General features: G+C 48.5%; 1 long non-coding RNA gene across 1 annotated transcript in view; it reads right to left on the minus strand.

Annotated features, from left to right (window-relative positions):
• Positions 1-26,914, minus strand: part of LOC139999004 (uncharacterized) — a 365,625-nt gene that overhangs the window by 20,729 nt on the left and 317,982 nt on the right. The gene's annotated exons all lie outside the window — the stretch shown is intronic.

Below are 26,914 nucleotides of genomic sequence, written 5' to 3' on the forward strand. Positions count from 1 at the left end.
CTTAGCAATAGGACCTCAGCAATAGGACCTCAGCCTTGTGACCTCAGCAATAGGACCTCAGCAATAGGACCTCAGCAATAGGACCTCAGAATTGTCACCTAAGCAATAGGACCTCAGCAATGTGACGTCAGCATTGTGACCTCAGCAATAGGACCTCAAGAATAGGACCTCAGCAATAGGACCTCAGCATTGTGACCTCAGCATTGTGACCTCAGCAATAGGACCTCAGCAATAGGACCTCAGCAATAGGACCTCAGCATTATGACCTCAGCAATAGGCCCTAAGCATTGTGACCTCAGCCTTGTTACCTCAGCAATAGGACCTCAGCAATAGGACCTCAGAAATAGGATTCAGCATTCTGACCTCAGCAATTGGACCTCAGCATTTTGACCTAAGCAATAGGACCTCAGCAATAGGACCTCAGCATTGTGACCTCAGCAATTGGGCCTCAGCAATAGGACCTCAGCAATGGGACCGCAGATTGTGACCTCAGCAATTGGGCCTCAGCAATAGAACCTTAGCAATAGGACATCAGCAATAGGACCTCAGCATTATGACCTCAGCAATAGGACCTCAGCAATAGGACCTCAGCAATAGGACCTCAGCATTATGACCTCAGCAATAGGACCTCAGCACTGTGACCTCAGCATTGTGACCTCAGCAATAGGACCTCAGAAATAGGACCTAAGCTATAGGACCTCAGCAATAGGACCTCAGAATTGTGACCTCAGCAATAGGGCCTCAGCAATAGGACGTCATCATTGTGACCTCAGCAATAGGACCTCAGCAATAGGACCTCAGCATTGTGACCTCAGCATTGTGACCTCAGCAATAAGACCTTAGCAATAGGACCTCAGCAATAGGACCTCAGCATTGTGACCTCAGCAATAGGACCTCAGCAATAGGACCTCAGCAATAGGACCTCAGCATTATGACCTCAGCAATAGGACCTCAGCACTGTGACCTCAGCATTGTGACCTCAGCAATAGGACCTCAGAAATAGGACCTAAGCTATAGGACCTCAGCAATAGGACCTCAGAATTGTGACCTCAGCAATAGGGCCTCAGCAATAGGACGTCATCATTGTGACCTCAGCAATAGGACCTCAGCAATAGGACCTCAGCATTGTGACCTCAGCAATAAGACCTTAGCAATAGGACCTCAGCATTGTGACCTCAGCATTGTGACCTCAGCATTGTGACCTCAGCAATAGGACCTCAGCAATAGGACCTCAGCATTGTGACCTGAGCATTGTGACCTCAGCAATAGTACCTCAGCAATAGGACCTCAACATTGTAACCTCAGCAATAGGACCTCAGCAATAGGACCTCAGCAATAGGACCTCAGCAATAGGACCTCAGCATTGTGAACTCAGCAATAGGACCTCAGCAATAGGACCTCAGCATTGTGACCTCAGCAATAAGACCTTAGCAATAGGACCTCAGCAATAGGACCTCAGAAATAGGACCTAAGCTATAGGACCTCAGCAATAGGACCTCAGAATTGTGACCTCAGCAATAGGGCCTCAGCAATAGGACGTCATCATTGTGACCTCAGCAATAGGACCTCAGCAATAGGACCTCAGCATTGTGACCTCAGCAATAAGACCTTAGCAATAGGACCTCAGCACTGTGACCTGAGCATTGTGACCTCAGCAATAGGACCTCAGCATTGTGACCTCAGCAATAGGACCTCAGCAATAGGACCTCAGCACTGTGACCTGAGCATTGTGACCTCAGCAATAGTACCTCAGCAATAGGACCTCAGCATTGTGACCTCAGCATTGTGACCTCAGCAATAGGACCTCAGCAATAGGACCTCTGCATTATGACCTCAGCAATAGGACCTCAGCATTGTGACCTCAGCAATAGGACCTCAGCATTGTGACCTCAGCATTAGGACCTCAGCAATAGGACCTCAGCATATAGGACCTCAGCATTGTGACCTCAGCAATAGGACCTCAGCAATAGGACCTCAGCATTATGACCTCAGCAATAGGCCCTAAGCATTGTGACCTCAGCCTTGTGACCTCAGCAATAGGACCTCAGCAATAGGACCTCAGAAATAGGATTCACCATTCTGACCTCAGCAATTGGACCTCAGCATTGTGACCTAAGCAATAGGACCTCAGCAATAGGACCTCAGCATTGTGACCTCAGCAATTGGGCCTCAGCAATAGGACCTCAGCAATGGGACCGCAGATTGTGACCTCAGCAATTGGGCCTCAGCAATAGAACCTTAGCAATAGGACATCAGCATTGTGACCTCAGCCTTGTGACCTCAGCAATAGGACCTCAGCAATAGGACCTCAGCAATAGGACCTCAGCATTATGACCTCAGCAATAGGACCTCAGCACTGTGACCTCAGCATTGTGACCTCAGCAATAGGACCTCAGAAATAGGACCTAAGCTATAGGACCTCAGCAATAGGACCTCAGAATTGTGACCTCAGCAATAGGGCCTCAGCAATAGGACGTCATCATTGTGACCTCAGCAATAGGACCTCAGCAATAGGACCTCAGCAATATGACCTCTGCATTGTGACCTCAACAATAGGACCTCAGCAATAGGACGTCATCATTGTGACCTCCGCAATAGGACCTCAGCAAAAGGAACTCAGCATTGTGACCTCTGCATTGTGACCTCAACAATAGGACCTCAGCAATAGGACGTCAGCAATAGCACCTCAGCAATAGGACCTCAGCAATAGGACCTCAGCATTGTGACCTCTGCATTGTGACCTCAACAATAGGACCTCAGCAATAGGACGTCAGCAATAGCACCTCAGGAATAGGACCTCAGAAATAGGACCTCTGCATTGTGACCTCAGCCTTGTGACCTCAGCATTGTGTCCTCACCAATAGGACCTCAGCAATAGAACCTCAGCATTGTGACCTCAGCCTTGTGACCTCAGCAATAGGACCTCAGCATTGTGACCTCAGCAATAGGACCTCAGCATTGTGATCTCAGCATTGTGACCTCAGCAATAGGACCTCAGAAATAGGACATCAGCAATAGGACCTCAGTAATAAGACCTCAGCATTTTTACCTCAGAATTGTGACCTCAGCAATTGGACCTCAGCAATAGGACCTCAGCAATAGGACCTCAGAAATAGGACCTCAGCAATAGGACCTCAGAATTGTGACCTCAGCAATAGGGCCTCAGCAATAGGACCTCATCAATAGGACCTCAGCATTGTGACCTCAGCATTATGACCTCCGCAATAGGACCTTAGCAATAGGACCTCAGCAATAGGACCTCAGCCTTGTGACCTCAGCAATAGGACCTCAGCAATAGGACCTCAGAATTGTCACCTAAGCAATAGGACCTCAGCAATGTGACGTCAGCATTGTGACCTCAGCAATAGGACCTCAAGAATAGGACCTCAGCAATAGGACCTCAGCATTGTGACCTCAGCATTGTGACCTCAGCATTATGACCTCAGCAATAGGACCTCAGCATTGTGACCTCAGAATTATGACCTCAGCAATTGGACCTCAGCAATAGGACCTCAGCAATAGGACCTCAGCAATAGGACCTCAGCATTGTGACCTCAGCATTGTGACCTCAGCATTATGACCTCAGCAATAGGACCTTAGCAATAGGACCTCAGCAATAGGACCTCAGCCTTGTGACCTCAGTAATAGGACCTCAGCAATAGGACCTCAGCAATAGGACCTCAGAATTGTCACCTAAGCAATAGGACCACAGCAATGTGACGTCAGCATTGTGACCTCAGCAATAGGACGTCAAGAATAGGACCTCAGCAATAGGACCTCAGCATTAGGACCTCAGCATTGTGACCTCAGCATTGTGACCTCAGCAATAAGTCCTTAGCAATAGGACCTCAGCATTGTGACCTCAGCAATAGGACCTCAGCATTGTGACCTCAGCAATTGGGCCTCAGCAATAGGACCTCAGCAATAGGACCTCAGCAATAGGACCTCAGCATTGTGACCTCAGCAATAGGACCTCAGCAATAGGACCTCAGAAATAGGACCTCAGCATTGTGACCTCAGCAATAGGACATGAGCAATAGGAGCTCAGCAGTAGGACATCAGCAATAGGACCTCAACAATAAAACCTCATCATTGTGACCTCAGCAATAGGACCTAAGCATTTTGACCTCAGCAATAGGACCTCAGCATTGTGACCTCTGCATTGTGACCTAAGCCATAGGACCTCAGCATTGTGACCTCAGCATTGTGACCTCAGCAAAAGGACCTCAGCATTGTGACCTCAGCAATAAGACCTCAGCAATAGGACCTCAGCAATAGTACCTCAGCATTGTTACCTCAGCAAAAGGACCTCAGCATTGTGACCTCAGCATTGTGACCTCAGCAAAAGGACCTCAGCATTGTGACCTCAGCAATAGGACCTCAGCAATAGGACCTCAGCATTGTGACCTGAGCATTGTGACCTCAGCAATAGTACCTCAGCAATAGGACCTCAACATTGTAACCTCAGCAATAGGACCTCAGCAATAGGACCTCAGCAATAGGACCTCAGCAATAGGACCTCAGCATTGTGAACTCAGCAATAGGACCTCAGCAATAGGACCTCAGCATTGTGACCTCAGCAATAAGACCTTAGCAATAGGACCTCAGCAATAGGACCTCAGAAATAGGACCTAAGCTATAGGACCTCAGCAATAGGACCTCAGAATTGTGACCTCAGCAATAGGGCCTCAGCAATAGGACGTCATCATTGTGACCTCAGCAATAGGACCTCAGCAATAGGACCTCAGCATTGTGACCTCAGCAATAAGACCTTAGCAATAGGACCTCAGCACTGTGACCTGAGCATTGTGACCTCAGCAATAGGACCTCAGCATTGTGACCTCAGCAATAGGACCTCAGCAATAGGACCTCAGCACTGTGACCTGAGCATTGTGACCTCAGCAATAGTACCTCAGCAATAGGACCTCAGCATTGTGACCTCAGCATTGTGACCTCAGCAATAGGACCTCAGCAATAGGACCTCTGCATTATGACCTCAGCAATAGGACCTCAGCATTGTGACCTCAGCAATAGGACCTCAGCATTGTGACCTCAGCATTAGGACCTCAGCAATAGGACCTCAGCATATAGGACCTCAGCATTGTGACCTCAGCAATAGGACCTCAGCAATAGGACCTCAGCATTATGACCTCAGCAATAGGCCCTAAGCATTGTGACCTCAGCCTTGTGACCTCAGCAATAGGACCTCAGCAATAGGACCTCAGAAATAGGATTCACCATTCTGACCTCAGCAATTGGACCTCAGCATTGTGACCTAAGCAATAGGACCTCAGCAATAGGACCTCAGCATTGTGACCTCAGCAATTGGGCCTCAGCAATAGGACCTCAGCAATGGGACCGCAGATTGTGACCTCAGCAATTGGGCCTCAGCAATAGAACCTTAGCAATAGGACATCAGCATTGTGACCTCAGCCTTGTGACCTCAGCAATAGGACCTCAGCAATAGGACCTCAGCAATAGGACCTCAGCATTATGACCTCAGCAATAGGACCTCAGCACTGTGACCTCAGCATTGTGACCTCAGCAATAGGACCTCAGAAATAGGACCTAAGCTATAGGACCTCAGCAATAGGACCTCAGAATTGTGACCTCAGCAATAGGGCCTCAGCAATAGGACGTCATCATTGTGACCTCAGCAATAGGACCTCAGCAATAGGACCTCAGCAATATGACCTCTGCATTGTGACCTCAACAATAGGACCTCAGCAATAGGACGTCATCATTGTGACCTCCGCAATAGGACCTCAGCAAAAGGAACTCAGCATTGTGACCTCTGCATTGTGACCTCAACAATAGGACCTCAGCAATAGGACGTCAGCAATAGCACCTCAGCAATAGGACCTCAGCAATAGGACCTCAGCATTGTGACCTCTGCATTGTGACCTCAGCAATAGGACCTCAGCCTTGTGACCTCAGGAATAGGACCTCAGAAATAGGACCTCTGCATTGTGACCTCAGCCTTGTGACCTCAGCATTGTGTCCTCACCAATAGGACCTCAGCAATAGAACCTCAGCATTGTGACCTCAGCCTTGTGACCTCAGCAATAGGACCTCAGCATTGTGACCTCAGCAATAGGACCTCAGCATTGTGATCTCAGCATTGTGACCTCAGCAATAGGACCTCAGAAATAGGACATCAGCAATAGGACCTCAGTAATAAGACCTCAGCATTTTTACCTCAGAATTGTGACCTCAGCAATTGGACCTCAGCAATAGGACCTCAGCAATAGGACCTCAGAAATAGGACCTCAGCAATAGGACCTCAGAATTGTGACCTCAGCAATAGGGCCTCAGCAATAGGACCTCATCAATAGGACCTCAGCATTGTGACCTCAGCATTATGACCTCCGCAATAGGACCTTAGCAATAGGACCTCAGCAATAGGACCTCAGCCTTGTGACCTCAGCAATAGGACCTCAGCAATAGGACCTCAGAATTGTCACCTAAGCAATAGGACCTCAGCAATGTGACGTCAGCATTGTGACCTCAGCAATAGGACCTCAAGAATAGGACCTCAGCAATAGGACCTCAGCATTGTGACCTCAGCATTGTGACCTCAGCATTATGACCTCAGCAATAGGACCTCAGCATTGTGACCTCAGAATTATGACCTCAGCAATTGGACCTCAGCAATAGGACCTCAGCAATAGGACCTCAGCAATAGGACCTCAGCATTGTGACCTCAGCATTGTGACCTCAGCATTATGACCTCAGCAATAGGACCTTAGCAATAGGACCTCAGCAATAGGACCTCAGCCTTGTGACCTCAGTAATAGGACCTCAGCAATAGGACCTCAGCAATAGGACCTCAGAATTGTCACCTAAGCAATAGGACCACAGCAATGTGACGTCAGCATTGTGACCTCAGCAATAGGACGTCAAGAATAGGACCTCAGCAATAGGACCTCAGCATTAGGACCTCAGCATTGTGACCTCAGCATTGTGACCTCAGCAATAAGTCCTTAGCAATAGGACCTCAGCATTGTGACCTCAGCAATAGGACCTCAGCATTGTGACCTCAGCAATTGGGCCTCAGCAATAGGACCTCAGCAATAGGACCTCAGCAATAGGACCTCAGCATTGTGACCTCAGCAATAGGACCTCAGCAATAGGACCTCAGAAATAGGACCTCAGCATTGTGACCTCAGCAATAGGACATGAGCAATAGGAGCTCAGCAGTAGGACATCAGCAATAGGACCTCAACAATAAAACCTCATCATTGTGACCTCAGCAATAGGACCTAAGCATTTTGACCTCAGCAATAGGACCTCAGCATTGTGACCTCTGCATTGTGACCTAAGCCATAGGACCTCAGCATTGTGACCTCAGCATTGTGACCTCAGCAAAAGGACCTCAGCAATAAGACCTCAGCAATAGGACCTCAGCAATAGTACCTCAGCATTGTTACCTCAGCAACAGGACCTCAGCATTGTGACCTCAGCAATAGGACCTCAGCAATAGGACCTCAGCACTGTGACCTGAGCATTGTGACCTCAGCAATAGTACCTCAGCAATAGGACCTCAGCATTGTGACCTCAGCAATAGGACCTCAGCAATAGGACCTCAGCAATAGGACCTCTGCATTATGACCTCAGCAATAGGACCTCAGCATTGTGACCTCAGCAATAGGACCTCAGCATTATGACCTCCGCAATAGGACCTTAACAATAGGACCTCAGCAATAGGACCTCAGCCTTGTGACCTCAGCAATAGGACCTCAGCATTATGACCTCAGAAATAGGCCCTAAGCATTGTGACCTCAGCCTTGTGACCTCAGCAATAGGACCTCAGCAATAGGACCTCAGAAATAGGATTCAGCCTTCTGACCTCAGCAATTGGACCTCAGCATTGTGACCTAAGCAATAGGACCTCAGCAATAGGACCTCAGCATTGTGACCTCAGCAATTGGGCCTCAGCAATAGGACCTCAGCAATGGGACCGCAGCATTGTGACCTCAGCAATTGGGCCTCAGCAACAGAACCTTAGCAATAGGACATCAGCATTGTGACCTCAGCCTTGTGACCTCAGCAATAGGACCTCAGCAATAGGACCTCAGCATTATGACCTCAGCAATAGGACCTCAGCACTGTGACCTCAGCATTGTGACCTCAGCAATAGGACCTCAGAAATAGGACCTAAGCTATAGGACCTCAGCAATAGGACCTCAGAATTGTGACCTCAGCAATAGGGCCTCAGCAATAGGACGTCATCATTGTGACCTCAGCAATAGGACCTCAGCAATAGGACCTCAGCAATAGGACCTCTGCATTGTGACCTCCGCAATAGGACCTCCGCAATAGGACCTCAGCAAAATGAACTCAGCATTGTGACCTCTGCATTGTGACCTCAACAATAGGACCTCAGCAATAGGACGTCAGCAATAGCACCTCAGCAATAGGACCTCAGCAATAGGACCTCAGCATTGTGACCTCTGCATTGTGACCTCAGCAATAGGACCTCAGCCTTGTGACCTCAGGAATAGGACCTCAGAAATAGGACCTCTGCATTGTGACCTCAGCCTTGTGACCTCAGCATTGTGTCCTCAGCAATAGGACCTCAGCAATAGAACCTCAGCATTGTGACCTGAGCCTTGTGACCTCAGCAATAGGACCTCAGCATTGTGACCTCAGCAATAGGACCTCAGCAATAGGACCTCAGCATTGTGACCTCAGCCTTGTGACCTCAGCAATAGGACCTCATCATTGTGACCTCAGCAATAGGACCTCAGCATTGTGATCTCAGCATTGTGACCTCAGCAATAGGACCTCAGAAATAGGACATCAGCAATAGGACCTCAGTAATAAGACCTCAGCATTGTTACCTCAGAATTGTGACCTCAGCAATTGGACCTCAGCAATAGGACCTCAGCAATAGGACCTCAGAAATAGGACCTCAGCAATAGGACCTCAGAATTTTGACCTCAGCAATAGGGCCTCAGCAATAGGACCTCATCAATAGGACCTCAGCATTGTGACCTCAGCATTATGACCTCCGCAATAGGACCTTAGCAATAGGACCTCAGCAATAGGACCTCAGCCTTGTGACCTCAGCAATAGGACCTCAGTAATAGGACCTCAGCAATAGGACCTCAGAATTGTCACCTAAGCAATAGGACCTCAGCAATGTGACGTCAGCATTGTGACCTCAGCAATAGGACCTCAAGAATAGGACCTCAGCAATAGGACCTCAGCATTAGGACCTCAGCATTGTGACCTCAGCATTGTGACCTCAGCAATACGACCTCAGCATTGTGACCTCAGTAATAGGACCTCAGCAATAGGACATGAGCAATAGGACCTCAGCATTGTGACCTCAGCATTGTGACCTGAGCATGGTGACCTCAGCAATAAGTCCTTAGCAATAGGACCTCAGCATTGTGACCTCAGCAATAGGACCTCAGCATTGTGACCTCAGCAATTGGGCCTCAGCAATAGGACCTCAGCATTGTGACCTCAGCAACAGGACCTCAGAAATAGGACCTCAGCATTGTGACCTCAGCAATAGGACCTCAGAAATAGGACCTCAGCATTGTGACCTCAGCAATAGGACATGAGCAATAGGAGCTCAGCAGTAGGAGCTCAGCAATAGGACATCAACAATAGGACCTCATCATTGTGACCTCAGCAATAAGACCTCAGCAATAGGACCTCAGCATTGTGACCTCAGCAATAGGACCTCAGCATTGTGACCTCTGCATTTTGACCTAAGCAATAGGACCTCAGCATTGTGACCTCAGCATTGTGACCTCAGCAAAAGGACCTCAGCATTGTGACCTCAGCAATAAGACCTCAGCAATAGGACCTCAGCAATAGGACCTCAGCATTGTTACCTCAGCAATAGGACCTCAGCAATAGGACCTCAGCAATAAGACCTCAGCATTGTGACCTCAGCATTGTTACCTCAGCAATAGGACCTCAGCAATAGGACCTCAGCAATAAGACCTCAGCATTCTGACCTCAGCATTGTGAACTCAGCAATAGGACCTCAGCAATAGGACCTCAGCATTGTGACCTCAGCAATAAGACCTTAGCAATAGGACCTCAGCATTGTGACCTCAGCAATAGGACCTCAGCATTGTGACCTCAGCAATAGGACCTCAGCAATAGGACCACAGCATTGTGACCTGAGCATTGTGACCTCAGCAATAGGACCTCAGCAATAGGACCTCAGCATTGTGACCTCAGCAATAGGACCTCTGCAATAGGACCTCAGCATTGTGACCTCAGCATTGTGACCTCAAAAACAGGACGTCAGCATTGTGACCTTAGCAATAAGACCTCAGCAATAGGACCTCAGCATTGTGACCTCAGCAATAGGACCTCAACAATAGGACGTCAGCATTAGGACCTCAGCAATAGGACCTCAGCATTGTGACCTCAGCAATAGGACCTCAGCAATAGGACATGAGTAATAGGACCTCAGCATTGTGACCTCAGCAATACGACCTCAGCATTGTCACCTAAGCAATAGGACCTCAGCAATGTGACCTCAGCATTGTGACCTCAGCAATAGGACCTCAACAATAGGACCTCAGCAATAAGACGTCAGCATTGGGACCTCAGCAATAGGACCTCAACAATAGGACCTCAGCAATTGGACCTAAGCATTGTGACCACAGCAATAGGACCTCAGCAATAGGACCTCAGCAATAGGACATGAGCAATAGGACCTCAGCATTGTGACCTCAGCATTGTGACCTCAGCAATAGGACCTCAGCAATAGGACCTCAGCAATAGGGCCTCAGCATTGTGACCTCAGCATTGTGACCTCAGCAATAGGACCTCAGCATTGTGACCTCAGCAATAGGACCTCAACAATAGGACGTCAGCAATAGGACCTCAGCATTGTGACCTCAGCAATAGGACCTCAGCAATAGGACCTCAGCAATAGGACCTCAGCATTGTGACCTCAGCATTGTGACCTCAGCAATAGGACCTCAGCAATAGGACCTCAGCATTGTGACCTCAGAATTGTGACCTCAGCAATTGGACCTCAGCAATAGGACCTCAGCAATAGTACCTCAGAAATAGGACCTCAGCAATAGGACCTCAGAATTTTGACCTCAGCAATAGGGCCTCAGCAATAGGACCTCATCAATAGGACCTCAGCATTGTGACCTCAGCATTATGACCTCCGCAATAGGACCTTAGCAATAGGACCTCAGCAATAGGACCTCAGCCTTGTGACCTCAGCAATAGGACCTCAGTAATAGGACCTCAGCAATAGGACCTCAGAATTGTCACCTAAGCAATAGGACCTCAGCAATGTGACGTCAGCATTGTGACCTCAGCAATAGGACCTCAAGAATAGGACCTCAGCAATAGGACCTCAGCATTAGGACCTCAGCATTGTGACCTCAGCATTGTGACCTCAGCAATACGACCTCAGCATTGTGACCTCAGTAATAGGACCTCAGCAATAGGACATGAGCAATAGGACCTCAGCATTGTGACCTCAGCATTGTGACCTGAGCATGGTGACCTCAGCAATAAGTCCTTAGCAATAGGACCTCAGCATTGTGACCTCAGCAATAGGACCTCAGCATTGTGACCTCAGCAATTGGGCCTCAGCAATAGGACCTCAGCATTGTGACCTCAGCAACAGGACCTCAGAAATAGGACCTCAGCATTGTGACCTCAGCAATAGGACCTCAGAAATAGGACCTCAGCATTGTGACCTCAGCAATAGGACATGAGCAATAGGAGCTCAGCAGTAGGACCTCAGCAATAGGACATCAACAATAGGACCTCATCATTGTGACCTCAGCAATAAGACCTCAGCAATAGGACCTCAGCATTGTGACCTCAGCAATAGGACCTCAGCATTGTGACCTCTGCATTTTGACCTAAGCAATAGGACCTCAGCATTGTGACCTCAGCATTGTGACCTCAGCAAAAGGACCTCAGCATTGTGACCTCAGCAATAAGACCTCAGCAATAGGACCTCAGCAATAGGACCTCAGCATTGTTACCTCAGCAATAGGACCTCAGCAATAGGACCTCAGCAATAAGACCTCAGCATTGTGACCTCAGCATTGTTACCTCAGCAATAGGACCTCAGCAATAGGACCTCAGCAATAAGACCTCAGCATTCTGACCTCAGCATTGTGAACTCAGCAATAGGACCTCAGCAATAGGACCTCAGCATTGTGACCTCAGCAATAAGACCTTAGCAATAGGACCTCAGCATTGTGACCTCAGCAATAGGACCTCAGCATTGTGACCTCAGCAATAGGACCTCAGCAATAGGACCACAGCATTGTGACCTGAGCATTGTGACCTCAGCAATAGGACCTCAGCAATAGGACCTCAGCATTGTGACCTCAGCAATAGGACCTCTGCAATAGGACCTCAGCATTGTGACCTCAGCATTGTGACCTCAAAAACAGGACGTCAGCATTGTGACCTTAGCAATAAGACCTCAGCAATAGGACCTCAGCATTGTGACCTCAGCAATAGGACCTCAACAATAGGACGTCAGCATTAGGACCTCAGCAATAGGACCTCAGCATTGTGACCTCAGCAATAGGACCTCAGCAATAGGACATGAGTAATAGGACCTCAGCATTGTGACCTCAGCAATACGACCTCAGCATTGTCACCTAAGCAATAGGACCTCAGCAATGTGACCTCAGCATTGTGACCTCAGCAATAGGACCTCAACAATAGGACCTCAGCAATAGGACCTCAGCATTGGGACCTCAGCAATAGGACCTCAACAATAGGACCTCAGCAATTGGACCTAAGCATTGTGACCACAGCAATAGGACCTCAGCAATAGGACCTCAGCAATAGGACATGAGCAATAGGACCTCAGCATTGTGACCTCAGCATTGTGACCTCAGCAATAGGACCTCAGCAATAGGACCTCAGCAATAGGGCCTCAGCATTGTGACCTCAGCATTGTGACCTCAGCAATAGGACCTCAGCATTGTGACCTCAGCAATAGGACCTCAACAATAGGACGTCAGCAATAGGACCTCAGCATTGTGACCTCAGCAATAGGACCTCAGCAATAGGACCTCAGCAATAGGACCTCAGCATTGTGACCTCAGCATTGTGACCTCAGCAATAGGACCTCAGCAATAGGACCTCAGCATTGTGACCTCAGCAATAGGACCTCAGCAATAGGGCCTCAGCACTGTGACCTCAGCATTGTGACCTCAGCAATAGGACCTCAGCATTATGACCTCAGAATTATGACCTCAGCAATAGGACCTCAGCAATAGGACCTCAGCAATAGGACCTCAGAAATAGGACCTCAGCAATAGGACCTCAGAATTGTGACCTCAGCAATAGGGCCTCAGCAATAGGACCTCATCAATAGGACCTCAGCATTGTGACCTCAGCATTATGACCTCCGCAATAGGACCTTAACAATAGGACCTCAGCAATAGGACCTCAGCCTTGTGACCTCAGCAATAGGACCTCAGCAATAGGACCTCAGCAATAGGACCTCAGAATTGTCACCTAAGCAATAGGACCTCAGCATTGTGACCTCAGTAATAGGACCTCAGCAATAGGACATGAGCAATAGGACCTCAGCATTGTGACCTCAGCATTGTGACCTCAGCATTGTGACCTAAGCAATAAGTCCTTAGCAATAGGACCTCAGCATTGTGACCTCAGCAATAGGACCTCAGCATTGTGACCTCAGCAATTGGGCCTCAGCAATAGGACCTCAGCAATAGGACCTCAGCAATAGGACCTCAGAAATAGGACCTCAGCATTGTGACCTCAGCAATAGGACATGAGCAATAGGAGCTCAGCAGTAGGACCTCAGCAATAGGACCTCAAAAATAAAACTCATCATTGTGACCTCAGCAATAAGACCTCAGCAATAGGACCTAAGCATTTTGACCTCAGCAATAGGACCTCAGCATTGTGACCTCTGCATTGTGACCTAAGCAATAGGACCTCAGCATTGTGACCTCAGCATTGTGACCTCAGCAAAAGGACCTCAGCATTGTGACCTCAGAAATAAGACCTCAGCAATAGGACCTCAGCAATAGTACCTCAGCATTGTTACCTCAGCAATAGGACCTCAGCAATAGGACCTCAGCAATAAGACCTCAGCATTGTGACCTCAGCAATAGGACCTCAGCAATAGGACCTCAGCAATAGGACCTCAGTAATAGGACCTCAGCAATAGGACCACAGCAATAGGACCTCAGCAATAGGACCTCAGCATTGTTAACTCAGCAATAGGACCTCAGCAATAGGACGTCAGCAATAAGACCTTAGCAATAGGACCTCAGCATTGTGACCTCAGCAATAGGACCTCAGCATTGTGACGTCAGCAATAGGACCTCAGCAATAGGACCTCAGCATTGTGACCTGAGCATTGTGACCTCAGCAATAGGACCTCAGCAATAGGACCTCAGCAATAGGACCTCAGCAATAGGACCTCTGCAATAGGACCTCAGCATTGTGACCTCAGCATTGTGACCTCAAAAACAGGACGTCAGCATTGTGACCTTAGCAATAAGACCTCCGCAATAGGACCTCAGCATTGTGACCTCAGCAATAGGACCTCAACAATAGGACGTCAGCATTAGGACCTCAGCAATAGGACCTCAGCATTGTGACCTCAGCAATAGGACCTCAGCAATAGGACATGAGCAATAGGACCTCAGCATTGTGACCTCTGCAATACGACCTCAGCATTGTCACCTAAGCAATAGGACCACAGCAATGTGACCTCAGCATTGTGACCTCAGCAATAGGACCTCAACAATAGGACCACAGCAATAGGACCTCAGCATTGGGACCTCAGCAATAGGACCTCAACAATAGGACCTCAGCAATTGGACCTCAGCATTGTGACCACAGCAATAGGACCTCAGCAATAGGACATGAGCGATAGGACCTCAGCAGTAGGTCCTCAGCATTGTGACCTCAGCATTGTGACCTCAGCAATAGGACCTCAGCAATAGGGCCTCAGCATTGTGACCTCAGCATTGTGACCTTAGCAATAGGACCTCAGCATTGTGACCTCAGCAATAGGACCTCAGGAATAGGACCTCAGCAATAGGACCTCAGCAATAGGACCTCAGCATTGTGACCTCAGCATTGTGACCTCAGCAATAGGACATGAGCAATAGGACCTCAGCATTGGGACCTCAGCATTGTGACCTCAGCAATAGGACCTCAGCAATAGGGCCTCAGCACTGTGACCTCAGCATTGTGACCTTAGCAATAGGACCTCAGCATTTTGACCTCAGCAATAAGACCTTAGCAATAGGACCTCAGCATTGTGACCTCAGCAATAGGATCTCAGCAATACGACCTCAGCATTGTGACCTCAGCAGTAGGACCTCAGCAATAGGACCTCAGCAATAGGACCTCAGCATTGTGACCTCAGCAATAGGACCTCAGCATTGTGTCCTCAGAAATAGGACCTCAGCAATAGGACCTCAGCATTGTGACCTCCGCAATAGGACCTCAGCATTGTAACCTCAGCCTTGTGACCTCAGCAATAGGACCTCAGCAATAGGACCTCAGCATTGTGACCTCAGCATTGTGACCTCAGCAATAGAACCTCAGCAATAGGTCCTCAGCAATAGGGCCTCAGCATTGTGACCTCAGCCTTGTGACCTCAGCAATAGGACCTCAGCATTGTGACCTCAGAAATAGGACCTCAGCAATACGACCTCAGCATTGTGACCTCAGCCTTGTGACCTCAGCAATAGGACCTCAGCAATAAAACCTCAGAAACAGGACCACAGCAATAGGACCTCAGCACTGTGACGTCAGAAATAGGACCTCAGCAATAGGACCTCAGCCTTGTGACCTCAGCAATAGGACCTCAGCATTGTGACCTCAGCAATAGGACCTCAGCAATAGGACCTCAGCAATAGGACTTCAGCAATAGGACCTCAGCATTGTGACCTCAGCAATAGGACCTCAGCTATAGGACCTAAGCATTTTGACCTCAGTAACAGGACCTCAGCAATAGGACCTCAGCAATAGGACCTCAGCATTGTGACCTCAGCAATAGGACCTCAGCAATAGGACCTCAGCATATAGGACCTCAGCATTGTGACCTCAGCAATAGGATCTCAGCAACAGGACCTCAGCATTGTGATCTCTGCATTGTGACCTCAGCAACAGGACCTCAGCCATAGGACCTCAGCAATAGGACCACAGCAATAGGACATCAGCATTGTAACCTCAGCAATAGGACCACAGCAATAGGACCTCAGCATTGGGACCTCAGCATTGTGACCTCAGCAATAGGACCTTAGCAATAGGACCTCAGCATTGTGACCTCCGCAATAGGACCTCAGCATTGTAACTTGAGCCTTGTGACCTCAGCAATAGGACCTCAGCAATAGGACATCAGCATTGTAACCTCAGCCTTGTGACCTCAGCAATAGGACCTCAGCAATAGGACCTCAGCATTGTGACCTCAACTATAGGACATCAGCAATAGGACCTCAGCATTGTGACCTCAGAAATAGGACCTTTGCAATAGGACCTCTGCATTGTGACCTCAGCCTTGTGACCTCAGCAATAGGACCTCAGCAATAAAACCTCAGAAACAGGACCACAGCAATAGGACCTCAGCACTGTGACCTCAGAAATAGGACCTCAGCAATAGGACCTCAGCCTTGTGACCTCAGCAATAGGACCTCAGCAATAGGACCTCAGCAATAGGACCTCAGCATTGTGACCTCAGCATTGTGACCTCAGCAATAGGACCTCAGCAATAGGACTTCAGCAATAGGACCTCAGCATTGTGACCTATGCAATAGGACCTCAGCAATAGGACATCAGCAATAGGACCTCAGCATTGTGACCTCAGCAATAGGACCTCAGGAATAGGACCTCAGCAATAGGACCTCAGAATTGTGACCTCAGCAATAGGACCTCAGCAATAGGACCTAAGCATTTTGACCTCAGTAATAGGACCTGAGCAATAGGACCTCAACAATAGGACCTCAGCAATAGGACCTCAGAAATAGGACCTCAGCAATAGGACCTCAGCAATAAGACCTCAGCATTGTGACCTCAGCAATAGGACCTGAGCATTGTGACCTCAGCAATAGGACCTCAGCAATAGGACCTCAGCAATAGGACCTCAGCAATAGGACGTCAGCATTGTGACCTCAGCAATAGGACCTCTCAATAGGACCTCAGCAACAGGACCTCATCATGGTGAACTCAGCCTTGTGACCTCAGCAATAGGACCTCAGCAATACGACCTCAGCAATAGGATTTCAGCATTGTGACCTCAGCAATAGGACCTCTGCAATAGGACGTCAGCATTGTGACCTCAGCAACAGGACCTCATCATTGTGACCTCAGCAATAGGACCTCAGCAATAGGACCTCAGCATATAGGACCTCAGCATTGTGACCTCCGCAATAGGACCACAGCCATAGGACCTCAGCATTGTGACCTCTGCAACAGGACCTCAGATATAGGACCTCAGCATTGTGATCTCTGCATTGTGACCTCAGCAATAGGACCTCAGCATTGTGACCACAGCATTGTGACCTCAGCAATAGGACCTCAGCATTGTGACCTCAGCAATAGGACCTCAGCAATAGGACCTCAGTATTGTGACCTCCGCTATAGGACCTCAGCATTGTAACCTCAGCCTTGTGACCTCAGCAATAGGACCTCAGCAATAGGACTTCAGCATTGTGACCTCAGCAATAGGACCTCAGCATGGTAACCTCAGCCTTGTGACCTCAGCAATAGGACCTTAGCAATAGGACCTCAGAATTGTGACCTCTGCAATAGGACCTCAGCATTGTAACCTCAGCCTTGTGACCTCAGCAATAGGACCTCAGCCATAGGACCTCAGCATTGTGACCTCAGCATTGTGACCTCAGCAATAGAACCTCAGCAATAGGTCCTCAGCAATAGGACCTAAGCATTGTGACCTCAACTATAGGACATCAGCAATAGGACCTCAGCAATAGGACCTCAGCATAGTGACCTCAGAAATAGGACCTCAGCAATAGGACCTCAGCATTGTGACCTCAGCCTTGTGACCTCAGCAATAGGACCTCAGCAATAAAACCTCAGAAACAGGACCACAGCAATAGGACATCAGCACTGTGACCTCAGAAATAGGACCTCAGCAATAGGACCTCAGCATTGTGACCTCAGCATTGTGACCTCAGCAATAGGACCTTATCAATAGGACCTCAGCATTGTGACCTCCGCAATAGGACCTCAGCATTGTAACCTCAGCCTTGTGACCTCAGCAATTGGACCTCAGCAATAGGACCTCAGCAATAGGACCTCAGCATTGTGACCTCAGCAATAGGACCTTATCAATAGGACCTCAGCATTGTGACCTCCGCAATAGGACCTCAGCATTGTAACCTCTGCCTTGTGACCTCAGCAATTGGACCTCAGCAATAGGACCTCAGCAATAGGACCTCAGCATTGTGACCTCATCATTGTGACCTCAACTATAGGACCTCAGCCTTGTGACCTCAGCAATAGGACCTCAGAATTGTGACCTCAGAAATAGGACCTCAACAATAGGACCTCAGCATTGTGACCTCAGCCTTGTGACCTCAGCAATAGGACCTCAGCAATAAAACCTCAGAAACAGGACCACAGCAATAGGACCCCAGCACTGTGACCTCAGAAATAGGACCTCAGCAATAGAACCTCAGCCTTGTGACCTCAGCAATAGGACCTCAGCAATAGGACCTCAGCAATAGGACCTCAGCATTGTGACCTCAGCAATAGGACCTCAGCAATAGTACATCAGCAATAGGACCTCAGCATTAGGACCTCAGCAACAGGACTTCAGCAATAGGACCTCAGCAATAGGACCTCAGAATTCTGACCTCAGGAATAGGACCTCAGCAATAGGACCTAAGCATTTTGACCTCAGTAATAGGACCTCAGCAATAGGACCTCAACAATAGGACCTCAGCAATAGGACCTCAGCAATAGGACCTCAGCAATAGGACCTCAGCAATAGGACCTCAGCAATAAGACCTCAGCATTGTGACCTCAGCAATAGGACCTAAGCATTGTGACCTCAGCAATAGGACCTCAGCAATAGGACCTCAGCATTGTGACCTCAGCAGTAGGACCTCAGCAATAGGACCTCAGCATTGTGACCTCAGCATTGTGACCTCAGCAATAGGACCTCAGCAATAGGACCTCAGCATTGTGACCTCCGCAATAGGACCTCAGCATTGTAACCTCAGCCTTGTGACCTCAGCAATAGGACCTCAGCAATAGGACCTCAGCATTGTGACCTCAGCATTGTGACCTCAGCAATAGAACCTCAGCAATAGGTCCTCAGCAATAGGACCTCAGCATTGTGACCTCAGCATTGTGACCTCAGCAATAGAACCTCAGCAATAGGTCCTCAGCAATAGGACCTAAGCATTGTGACCTCAACTATAGGACATCAGCAATAGGACCTCAGCAATAGGACCTCAGCATAGTGACCTCAGAAATAGGACCTCAGCAATAGGACCTCAGCATTGTGACCTCAGCCTTGTGACCTCAGCAATAGGACCTCAGCAATAAAACCTCAGAAACAGGACCACAGCAATAGGACATCAGCACTGTGACCTCAGAAATAGGACCTCAGCAATAGGACCTCAGCATTGTGACCTCAGCATTGTGACCTCAGCAATAGGACCTTATCAATAGGACCTCAGCATTGTGACCTCCGCAATAGGACCTCAGCATTGTAACCTCAGCCTTGTGACCTCAGCAATTGGACCTCAGCAATAGGACCTCAGCAATAGGACCTCAGCATTGTGACCTCAGCATTGTGACCTCAGCAATAGGACCTTATCAATAGGACCTCAGCATTGTGACCTCCGCAATAGGACCTCAGCATTGTAACCTCAGCCTTGTGACCTCAGCAATTGGACCTCAGCAATAGGACCTCAGCAATAGGACCTCAGCATTGTGACCTCATCATTGTGACCTCAACTATAGGACCTCAGCCTTGTGACCTCAGCAATAGGACCTCAGAATTGTGACCTCAGAAATAGGACCTCAACAATAGGACCTCAGCATTGTGACCTCAGCCTTGTGACCTCAGCAATAGGACCTCAGCAATAAAACCTCAGAAACAGGACCACAGCAATAGGACCCCAGCACTGTGACCTCAGAAATAGGACCTCAGCAATAGAACCTCAGCCTTGTGACCTCAGCAATAGGACCTCAGCAATAGGACCTCAGCAATAGGACCTCAGCATTGTGACCTCAGCAATAGGACCTCAGCATTAGTACATCAGCAATAGGACCTCAGCATTAGGACCTCAGCAACAGGACTTCAGCAATAGGACCTCAGCAATAGGACCTCAGAATTCTGACCTCAGGAATAGGACCTCAGCAATAGGACCTAAGCATTTTGACCTCAGTAATAGGACCTCAGCAATAGGACCTCAACAATAGGACCTCAGCAATAGGACCTCAGCAATAGGACCTCAGCAATAGGACCTCAGCAATAGGACCTCAGCAATAGGACCTCAGCAATAAGACCTCAGCATTGTGACCTCAGCAATAGGACCTAAGCATTGTGACCTCAGCAATAGGACCTCAGCAATAGGACCTCAGCATTGTGACCTCAGCAGTAGGACCTCAGCAATAGGACCTCAGCATTGTGACCTCAGCATTGTGACCTCAGCAATAGGACCTCAGCAATAGGACCTCAGCATTGTGACCTCAGCAATAGGACCTCAGCATTGTAACCTCAGCCTTGTGACCTCAGCAATAGGACCTCAGGAATAGGACCTCAGCATTGTGACCTCAGCATTGTGACCTCAGCAATAGAACCTCAGCAATAGGTCCTCAGCAATAGGACCTCAGCATTGTGACCTCAACTATAGGACATCAGCAATCGGACCTCGGCAATAGAACCTCAGCATTGTGACCTCAGAAATAGGACCTCAGCAATAGGACCTCAGCATTGTGACCTCATCCTTGTGACCTCAGCAATAGGACCTCAGCAATAAAACCTCAGAAACAGGACCACAGCAATAGGACCTCAGCACTGTGACCTCAGAAATAGGACCTCAGCAATAGGACCTCAGCCTTGTGACCTCAGCAATAGGACCTCAGCATTGTGACCTCAGCAATAGGACCTCAGCAATAGGACCTCAGCAACAGGACTTCAGCAATAGGACCTCAGCATTGTGACCTCAGCAATAGCACCTCAGCTATAGGACCTAAGCATTTTGACCTCAGTAACAGGACCTCAGCAATAGGATATCAGCAATAGGACCTCAGCAATAGGACCTCAGCATTGTGACGTCAGCAATAGGACCTCAGCATTGTGACCTCAGCAATAGGACCTCAGAAAGAGCACCTCAGCAATAGGACCTCAGCATTGTGACCTCAGCAATAGGACCTCAGCAATAGGACCTCAGCATTGTGACCTCAGCAATAGGATATCAGCAATAGTACATCAGCAATAGGACCTCAGCAATAGGACCTCAGCATTGTGACCTCAGCAGTAGGACCTCAGAAATAGGACCTCAGCAATAGGACATCAGCAATAGGGCCTCAGCAATAGGACCTAAGCATTGTGACCTCAGCAATAGGACCTCAGAAATAGGACCTCAGCATTGTGACGTCTGTAATAAGACCGTAGCAATAGGACCTCATCTTCTGGACCTAAGCAATAGGACCTCAGCAATAGGACCTCAGCATTCTGACCTCAGTAATAGCACCTCAGCAATAGGACCTCAGAATTGTGACCTCAAGAATAAGACCTCAACAATAGGACCTCAGCATTGTGACCTCAGCATTGCGACCTCAGCAATAGGACCTCAGCATTGTGACCTCAGCAATAGGACCTCAGCAATAGGACCTCAGCATTGTGATCTCTGCATTGTGACCTCAGCAACAGGACCTCAGCAATAGGACCACAGCATTGTGACCTCAGCAATAGGACATCAGCATTGTAACCTCAGCCTTGTGACCTCAGCAATAGGACCACAGCATTGTGACCTCAGCATTGTGACCTCAGCAATAGGACCTTAGCAATAGGACCTCAGCATTGTGAACTCCGCAAAAGGACCTCAGCATTGTAACCTGAGCCTTGTGACCTCTTCAATAGGACCTCAGGAATAGGACATCAGCATTGTAACCTCAGCATTATGACCTCAGCAATAGGACCTCAACCATAGGACCTCAGCAATAGGACCTCAGCATTGGGACCTCAGCAATAGGACCTCAACAATAGGACCTCAGCAATTGGACCTCAGCATTGTGACCTCAGCAATAGGACCTCAGCAATAGGACATGAGCTATAGGACCTCAGCAGTAGGTCCTCAGCATTGTGACCTCAGCAATAGGACCTCAGCAATAGGGCCTCAGCATTGTGACCTCAGCATTGTGACCTCAGCAATAGGACCTCAGCATTGTGACCTCAGCAATAGGACCTCAGCAATAGGACCTCAGCAATAGGACCTCAGCATTGTGACCTCAGCAGTAGGACCTCAGCAATAGGACATGAGCAATAGGACCTCAGCAATAGGACCTCAGCATTGTGACCTCAGCAATATGACCTCAGCAATAAGGCCTCAGCACTGTGACCTCAGCATTGTGACCTCAGCAATAGGACCTCAGCATTGTGACCTCAGCAATAGGACCTCAGCATTGTGACCTCAGCAATAAGACCTTAGCAATAGGACCTAAGCATTGTGACCTCAGCAATAGGATCTCAGCAATAGGACCTCAGCATTGTGACCTGAGCAGTATGACCTCAGCAATAGGACCTCAGCAATAGGACCTCAGCATTGTGACCTCAGCAATAGGACCTCAGCATTGTGACCTCAGAAATAAGACCTCAGCAATAGGACCTCAGCATTGTGATCTCCGCAATAGGACCTCAGCATTGTAACCTCAGCCTTGTGACCTCAGCAATAGGACCTCAGCAATAGGACCTCAGCATTGTGACCTCAGCATTGTGACCTCAGCAATAGAACCTCAGCAATAGGTCCTCAGATTTGTGACCTCAAATATAGGACATCAGCAATAGGACCTCAGGAATAGGACCTCAGCATTGTGACCTCAGAAATAGGACCTCAGCAATAGGACCTCAGCATTGTGACCTCATCCTTGTGACCTCAGCAATAGGACCTCAGCAATAAATCTCAGAAACAGGACCACAGCAATAGGACCTCAGCACTGTGACCTCAGAAATAGGACCTCAGCAATAGGACCTCAGCCTTGTGACCTCAGCAATAGGACCTCAGCAATAGGACCTCAGCATTGTGACCTCAGCAATAGGACCTCAGCAATAGGACCTCAGCAATAGGACTTCAGCAATAGGACCTCAGCAATAGGACCTCAGCAATAGGACCTCAGCATTGTGACCTCAGCAATAGGACCTCAGCATTGTGACCTCAGCAATAGGACCTCAGCAATAGGACTTCAGCAATAGGACCTCAGCAATAGGACCTCAGCAATAGGACCTCAGCATTGTGACCTCAGCAATAGGACCTCAGCAATAGGACCTCAGCATTGTGACCTCAGCAATAGGACCTCAGCATTGTGACCTCAGCAATAGGACCTCAGAAATAAGACCTCAGCATTGTGACCTCAGCAATAGGACCTCAGCAATAGGACCTCAGCAATAGGACTTCAGCAATAGGACCTCAGCAATAGGACCTCAGCAATAGGACCTCAGCATTGTGACCTCAGCAATAGGACCTCAGAAATAGGACCTCAGCAATAGGACCTCAGTATTGTGACCTCAGCAATAGGACCTCAGCAATAGGACTTCAGCAATAGGACCTCAGCAGTAGGACCTCAGCATTGTGACCTCAGCAATACGACCTCAGCAATAGGACCTCAGCAATAGGACCTCAGCATTGTGACCTCAGCAATAGGACCTCAGCAATAGGACCTCAGCAATAGGACTTCAGCAATAGGACCTCAGCATTGTGACCTCAGCAATAGGACCTCAGCTATAGGACCTAAGCATTTTGACCTCAGTAACAGGACCTCAGCAATAGGACGTCAGCATTGTGACCTCAGCAATAGGACCTCAGCATTGTGACCTCATCAATAGGACCTCAGAAATAGCACCTCAGCAATAGGACCTCAGCATTGTGACCTCAGCAATAGGACATCAGCAATAAGACCTCAGCATTGTGACCTCAGCAATAGGATATCAGCAATAGGACATCAGCAATAGGACCTCAGCAACAGGACCTCAGCATTGTGACCTCAGCAGTAGGACCTCAGCAATAGGACCTCAGCAATAGGACATCAGCAATAGGACCTCTGCAATAGGACCTAAGCATTGTGATCTCAGCAATAGGACCTCAGCAATAGGACCTCAGCATTGTGACCTCAGAAATAGGACCTCAGCAATAGGACCTCAGCATTGTGACCTCAGCAATAGGACCTCAGCATTGTAACCTCAGCATTGTGACCTCAGCAATAGGAACTCAGCAATAGGACCTCAGCATTGTGACCTCAGCAATAGGACCTCAGCATTGTGACCTCAGCAATAAGACCTTAGCAATAGGACCTAAGCATTGTGACCTCAGCAATAGGACCTCAGCAATAGGACCTCAGCAATAGGACTTCAGCAATAAGACCTCAGCAATAGGACCTCAGCAATAGGACCTCAGCATTGTGACCTCAGCAATAGGACCTCAACATTGTGACCTCAGCAATAGGACCTCAGCAATAGGACTTCAGCAATAGGACCTCAGCAATAGGACCTCAGCAATAGGACCTCAGCATTGTGACCTCAGCAATAGGACCTCAGCAATAGGACCTCAGCAATAGGACCTCAGCATTGTGACCTCAGCAATAGGACCTCAGCAATAGGACCTCAGCATTGTGACCTCAGCAATAGGACCTCAGCAATAGGACCTCAGCAATAGGACTTCAGCAATAGGACCTCAGCATTGTGACCTCAGCAATAGGACCTCAGCTATAGGACCTAAGCATTTTGACCTCAGTAACAGGACCTCAGCAATAGGACGTCAGCATTGTGACCTCAGCAATAGGACCTCAGCATTGTGACCTCATCAATAGGACCTCAGAAATAGCACCTCAGCAATAGGACCTCAGCATTGTGACCTCAGCAATAGGACATCAGCAATAAGACCTCAGCATTGTGACCTCAGCAATAGGATATCAGCAATAGGACATCAGCAATAGGACCTCAGCAATAGGACCTCAGCATTGTGACCTCAGCAGTAGGACCTCAGCAATAGGACCTCAGCAATAGGACATCAGCAATAGGACCTCTGCAATAGGACCTAAGCATTGTGATCTCAGCAATAGGACCTCAGCAATAGGACCTCAGCATTGTGACCTCAGCAATAGGACCTCAGCAATAGGACCTCAGCATTGTGACCTCCGCAATAGGACCTCAGCATTGTAACCTCAGCCTTGTGACCTCAGCAATAGGAACTCAGCAATAGGACCTCAGCATTGTGACCTCAGCAATAGGACCTCAGCATTGTGACCTCAGCAATAAGACCTTAGCAATAGGACCTAAGCATTGTGACCTCAGCAATAGGATCTCAGCAATAGGACCTCAGCATTGTGACCTCAGCAGTAGGACCTCAGCAATAGGAACTCAGCAATAGGACCTCAGAATTGTGACCTCAGCAATAGGACCTCAGCATTGTGACCTCAGAAATAAGACCTCAGCAATAGGACCTCAGCATTGTGACCTCAGCTATAGGACCTCAGCAATAGGACCTCAGCATTGTGACCTCAGCAATAGGACCTCAGCATTGTAACCTCAGCCTTGTGACCTCAGCAATAGGACCTCAGCAATAGGACCTCAGAATTGTGACCTCAACTATTGGACATCAGCAATAGGACCTCAGCAATAGGACCTCAGCATTGTGACCTCAGAAATAGGACCTCAGCAATAGGACCTCAGCATTGTGACCTCATCCTTGTGACCTCAGCAATAGGACCTCAGCAATAAAACCTCAGAAACAGGACCTCAGCAATAGGACCTCAGCAATAGGACCTCAGCATTGTGACCTCAGCAATAGGACCTCAGCAATAGGACCTCAGCAATAGGACCTCAGCATTGTGACCTCAGCAATAGGACCTCAGCAATAGGACCTCAGCAATAGGACCTCAGCATTGTGACCTCAGCAGTAGGACCTCAGCAATAGGAACTCAGCAATAGGACCTCAGCATTGTGACCTCAGCAATAGGACCTCAGCATTGTGACCTCAGAAATAAGACCTCAGCAATAGGACCTCAGCATTGTGACCTCCGCAATAGGACCTCAGCATTTTAACCTCAGCCTTGTGACCTCAGCAATAGGACCTCAGCATTGTGACCTCAGCATTGTGACCTCAGCAATAGAACCTCAGCAATAGGTCCTCAGCAATAGGACCTCAGAATTGTGATCTCAACTATAGGACATCAGCAATAGGACCTCAGCAATAGGACCTCAGCATTGTGACCTCAGAAATAGGACCTCAGCAATAGGACCTCAGCATTGTGACCTCATCCTTGTGACCTCAGCAATAGGACCTCAGCAATAAAACCTCAGAAACAGGACCAGAGCAATAGGACCTCAGCACTGTGACCTCAGAAATAGGACCTCAGCAATAGGACCTCAGCCTTGTGACCTCAGCAATAGGACCTCAGCAATAAGACCTCAGCATTGTGACCTCAGCAATAGGACCTCAGCAATAGGACCTCAGCAATAGGACTTCAGCAATAGGACCTCAGCAATAGGACCTCAGCATTGTGACCTCAGCAATAGGACCTCAGCATTGTGACCTCAGCAATAGGACCTCAGAAATAGGACCTCAGCAATAGGACCTCAGTATTGTGACCTCAGCAATAGGACCTCAGCAATAGGACTTCAGCAATAGGACCTCAGCAATAGGACCTCAGCATTGTGACCTCAGCAATAGGACCTCAGCAATAGGACCTCAGCAATAGG

The sequence above is a fragment of the Anas platyrhynchos genome, chromosome 18, assembly GCF_047663525.1.
Source record: "Anas platyrhynchos isolate ZD024472 breed Pekin duck chromosome 18, IASCAAS_PekinDuck_T2T, whole genome shotgun sequence".
Classification (NCBI taxonomy): domain Eukaryota; kingdom Metazoa; phylum Chordata; class Aves; order Anseriformes; family Anatidae; genus Anas; species Anas platyrhynchos.